Genomic DNA, 5,953 nt, shown 5'->3' with positions numbered 1-5,953 from the left:
GTGTTTCCATACAAATTGTGACATTTTTGTTCTAGTTCTGTGAAAAATGTCATTGGTAGTTTGATAGGGGTTGAATTGAATCTGCAGATTGCTGTGGGTAGTATAGTCATTTTCACAATGTTGATTTTTCCAGTCCAGAACATGATATATCTCTCCATTTGTTTGTATCATCTTTAATTACTTTCATCAGTGTCTTACAGTTTTCTGCATACAAGTCTTCTGTCTCCTTAGGTAGCTTTATTCCTAGGTATTTTATTCTTTTTGTTGCAACGGAAAAAGGAGTGTTTCCTTAATTTCTCTTTCAGGTTTTTCATCATTCGTGTATAGGAATGCAAGAGATTTCTCTGCATTAATTTGTACCTTGGTACATTACCAAATTCATTGATTAGTAGTTTTCTGGTAACACCTTTAGGATTCTCTATGTAAAGTATCGTGTCATCTGCAAACAGTGACAGTTTTACTTCTTCTTTTCCAATTTGGATTCCTTTTACTTCTTTTTCTTCTCTGATTACTGTGACTAAAACTTGCAAAACTATGTTGAATAGTAGTGGTGAGAGTGGACAACCTTGTCTTGTTCCTGATCTTAGAGGAAATGGTTTCAGTTTTTCACCATTGAGAACAATGTCGGCTGTGGGTTTCTCATATATGGCCTTTATTATGTTGAGGTAAGTTCCCTCTGTGCCTACTTTCTGGAGGGTTTTTACCATAAATGGGTGTTGAATTTTGTTGACAGCTTTTTCTGCGTCTATTGAGACGATCCTATGGTTTTTCTCCTTCAATTTGTTAATATGGTGTATCACATTGACTGATTTGCATATATTGAAGAATCCTTGCATTCCTGGGATAAACCCCACTTGATCATGGTGTATGATCCTTTTAATGTGCTGTTGGATTCTGTTTGCTAGTATTTTGTTGAGGATTTTTGCATGTATGTTCATCAGTGATATTGGCCTGTAGTTTTCTTTTTTTGTGACACCTTTGTCTGGTTTTTGTATCAGGGTGATGTTGGCCTTGGAGAATGAGTTTGGGAGTTTTCCTCCCTCTGCTATATTTTGGAAGAGTTTGAGAAGGACAGGTGTTAGCTCTTCTCTATATGTTGGAAAGAATTCGCCTGTGAAGCCATCTGGTCCTGTGCTTCTGTTTTTTGGAAGAGTTTTAATCATAGTTTCCATTTCAGTGCTTGTGACTGGTCAGTTTATATTTTCTATTTCTTTCAGTCTCAGGTTGTGCTTTTCTAAGAATTTGTCCATTTCTTCCAGGTTGTCCATTTTACTGGCATATAGTTTCTTGTGGTAATCTCTCATGATCCTTTGTATTTCTGCAGTGTCAGTTGTTGCTTCTCCTTTTTCATTTCTAAGTTTATTGATTTGAGTTTTCTCCTTTTTCTTGATGAGTCTGGCTAATGGTTTATCAATTTTTTTTTATCTTCTCCAAGAAAGAGCTTTTAGTTTTATTGATCTTTGCTATCATTTCCTTCATTTGTTTTTCATTTATTTCTGATCTGGTCTTTATGATTTCTTTCCTTCTGCTAACTTCGGGGGCTTTTTGTTGTTATTTAATTGCTCTAGGTATAAGGTTAGGTTATTTGAGATGTTTCTTATTTCTTAAGGTAGGATTGTATTGTTGTAAAGTTCCCTCTTAGAACTGCTTTTGCTGCAACCCATAGGTTTTGGTTCATGTTTTCATAGTCAATTGTTTCCAGGGATTTTTTGATTTACTCTTTGATTTCTTTGGTGGTATCTTGGTTATTAAGTAGTGTATTGTTTAGCCTCCATGTATTTGTATTTTTTACAGACTTTTTCCTGTAATTGATATCTATTCTCATAGTGTTGGGGTCGGAAAACATACTTGATATGATTTCAATTTTCTTAAATTTACCAAGGCTTGATTTGTGACCCAAGATATGATCTCTCCTGGAGAATGTTCCATGAGCACTTGAGAAGAAAGTGTATTCTGTTGTTTCTGGATGGAATATCCTATAAATATCAATTAAGTCCATCTTGTTTAATGTAGCATTTAAAGCTTGTGTTTCCTTATTTATTTTCATTTTGGTTGATCTGTCCATTGGTGAAAGTGGGGTGTTAAAGTCCCCTACTACGGTTGTTTTAACTGTCGATTTTCCCTTTTATGACTGTTAGCATTTCCCTTATGTATTGAGGTGCTCCTTAAATATTTATAATCGTTATATCTTCTTCTTGCATTGATCCCTTGATCATTACCTAGTGTTCTTCTTTGCCTCTTGTAATAATCTTTATTTTAAAGTCTATTTTGTCTGATATGAGAATTGCTACTCCAGCTTTCTTCTGATTTCCATTTGCATGGAATATCTTTTTCCACCCCCTCACTTTCAGTCTCTATGGTCCCTAAGTCTGAAGTGGGTCTCTTGTAGACAGAATATATATGGGTCTTGTTTTTGCATCCATTTAGTCAGTCTATGTCTTTTGGTTGGAGCATTTAATCCATCTACATTTAAGGTAACTATCGATAAGTATGTTCCTATTACCATTTTCTTAATTGTTTGGGGTTTGTTATTGTAGGTCTTTTCCTTCACTTGTGTTTCCTGCCTAGAGAAGTTCCTTTAGCATTAGTTGTAAGGCTCATTTGGTGGTGCTGAACTGTCTTAGCTTTTGCTTGTCTGTAAAGGTTTTAATTTCTCCATCAATTCTGAATGAGATCCTTGCTGTGTAGTCATCTTGGCTGTAGGTTTTTCGCTTTCATCACTTTCAGTATGCCCTGCAACTCCGTTCTGGCTTGCAGAGTTTCTGCTGAAAGATCAGCTGTTAACCTTATGGGGATTCCCTGTATGTTAGTTATTGTTTTTCCCTTGTTGCTTTTAATATTTTTACTTTGTATTTAATTTTTGATTGTTTAATATGTGTCTTGGATTTATCCTGTATGGCACCCTTTGTGCTTCCTGGACTTGATCGACTATTTCCTTTCCCTTATTAGGTAAGTTTTCACCTATAATCTCTTCAAATATTTTTTCAGCCCCTTTTCTCTTCTTCTTCTGGGACTCCTATAATTCAAATGTTGGTCTGCTTAATGTTGTGCCAGAGGTCTCTGAGACTGTTCTCAATTCTTTTCTTTTTTCTTTATTCTGCTCTGCAGTAGTTATTTCCACTATTTTATCTTGCAGGTCACTTATCTGTTCTTCTGTCTCAGTTATTCTATTGATTCCTTCTGGAGAATTTTTAATTTCATTTATTGTGTTGTTCCTCATTGTTTGTTTGCTCTTTAGTTCTTCTAGGTCCTTGTTAAACGTTTCTTGTATCTTCTCCATTCTATTTCCAAGATTTTGGATCTTAGTTATCATTACTCTGAATTCTTTTTCAGGCAGACTATTTCCTCTTCATTTGTTTGGTCTGCTGGATTTTTACCTTGCTCCTTCATCTGCTGTGTTTCTGTGTCTTCTCATTTTGCTTCACTTACTGTGTTTGGGGTCTCCTTTTCTCAGGCTGCAGGTTCGTATTTCCCATTGTTTTTGGCGTCTGTCCCCAGTGGCTAAGGTTGGGTCACTGGGTTGTGTACGCTTCCTGGTGGAGGGGACTGGTGCCTGTGTTCTGGTGGACGAGGCTGTATCTTGTCTTTCTGGTGGGCAGGTCTGCGTCCAGTAGTGTGTTTTTGGGTGTCTGTGACCTTGTTTTAGGCAGCCTCTCTGCTAATGGGTGGGTTTGTGTTCTTGTCTTACTAGTTGTTTGGCATAGGGTGTCCACAACTGGAGCTTGCTGTTGGTTGAGTGGAGCTGGGTCTTAGCGTTAAGGTGGAGATCTCTGTGAGAGCTTCCACCATTTGACATCACATGGAGCCGGGAGGTCTCTAGTAGACCAATGTCCTGAGCTCGGCTCTCCCACCTCAGAGGCACAGGCCTGACACCCGGCTGAAGCAGCAAGTCCCTGTCAGCCATATAGCTCAGAAAAAAAGGGAGAAAAATAGAAAGAAAGAAAACTACAAAATAAAATAAAATAATTAAAATAAAAAAATATTAAAAATTAATAAAAATATAGAAAAAAAAGAAAGAAAGAAGGAAGACAGCAGCCAAACCAAACAACAACAAATCCACCAATGAAAGCAAGCACTGAAAACTATACTAAAAAAAACCCCAAAAAACGAACAGACAGAACCCTAGGAGAAATGGTAAAAGCAAAGTTATACAGACAAAATCCCACAAAGAAGCATATACATACACACTCAGAAAAAGAGAAAAAGGAAAAAAAAATATATATATATATATATAAAGGAAGAGAGCAACCAAATCAATAAACTAACCTACCAATGATAATAAACTCTAAATACTAAGATAAACATAAAACCAGAAACACATTAGATGCAGAAAGCAAACCGCAAGTCTACAGTTGCTCCCAAGCTGGGAGAAATTTCCTTCTCTTCTTTGTTCGCCCACCTCCTGGGGTTCAGCTCTGGATTTGGCCCCGCCTCTGCATGTAGGTCACCTGAAGGCATCTGTTCTTCGCTCAGACAAGATGGGGTTAAAGGAGCAGCTGCTTTGGGGGCTCTGGCTCACTCAGGCCGGGGGGAAGAAGGGGTACGGAATGCAGGGCAAGCCTGCAGCAGCAGAGGCAAACATGACATTGCAACAGCCTGGGGTGCGCTGTGTGTTCTGCCAGGGAAGTTGTTCCTGGATCATGGGAACCTGGCAGTGGTGGGCTGCACAGCTCCTGGAAGCAGAGTTGTGGATAGTAACCAGTGCTTGCACACAGGCTTTTTGGTGGCTGCAGCAGCAGCCTTAGCATTTCATGCCCATCTCTGTCATCCACATTGATAGCCACAGCTCGAACCCATCTCTGGAGCTCATTTAGGCGGTGCTTTGAATCCCCTCCCCTCCCACACCCTGAAACAGTGGTCTCTTGGGCAGATCCAGACTTTTTCCCGGACTCCCTCCTGGCTACCTGTGGTGCACTAGCCCCCTTAAGGTTGTGTTCACGCAGCCAACCCAACTCCTTCCCTTGGGATCTGACCTCTGAAGCCCGAGCCTCAGCTCCCAGCCCCCACCCGCCCTGGTGGGTGAGCACACAAGCCTCTCAGGCTGGTGAGTGCTGGTCAGCAGCAGTCCTCTGTGCGGGAATCTCTCCACTTTGCCCTCTGCACCCCTATTGCTGTGCTCTCCTCCGTGGCTCCGAAGCTTCCCCCCTGCCACCCCCCATCTCCGCCAGTGAAGGGGCTTCCTAGCGTGTGGAAACTTTTCCTTCTTCGCAGCTCCCTCCCAGAGGTGCAGGTCCCATCCCTATTCTCTTGTCTGTTTTATCTTTTTTCTTTTGCCCTACCCAGGTACGTGGGGAGTTTCTTGCCTTTTAGGAAGTGTGAGGTCTTCTGCCAGCATTCCATAGATGTTCTGTATGAGTTTTTCCAAATGTAGATGTATTTCTGATGTATTTGTGGGGAGGAAGGTGATCTCCATGTCTTACTCCTCTGCCATCTTGAAGGTCTCTCTTTTATTTTTAAAATTCTCAGTCTTGATGGTTGTAATTCAGTATTTGAGTTTTTTGTTACATCAATAAAACAATTCTCCTAAGTGGTTGCAAGAAGAGGGTTAATCACCTCACTGTACTCTCTTAAACTCCAAAACGCTCAGGTATATTTCTTCACCTAAACAATCAAATATGTCTTCACATAAAAGTGAAGAATTAAAGTCAAGAATGAGAAATTTTACTTACCATTCAATCAGCTTAATATAAGTTATTGGAAAGAATGAATTGACTTTTGATTGGTGACACAAGCAAAGTGAAAATAAAACCTAATGTATAAATTATTTACTATTGCCTTTTAATCTAAATGGTTTCAAAATCTTTTAAAACCCTGATTACTCCTCTTGGTGATGTAGTGATACATTTTTTTTTTCTAAGACTAGAAAAAACTATCATACTATACAAATAGAAAAAAAAGACATTTAGTTGATTTCATATGTCTTAAAATTTTTCTCGTAAGAGTTTCAAATCCT

This window comes from Globicephala melas, chromosome 10 (assembly GCF_963455315.2).
Source record: "Globicephala melas chromosome 10, mGloMel1.2, whole genome shotgun sequence".
In the NCBI taxonomy this organism is placed as follows: Eukaryota; Metazoa; Chordata; class Mammalia; order Artiodactyla; family Delphinidae; genus Globicephala; species Globicephala melas.
Note: the sequence above shows the minus strand (reverse complement) of the source record.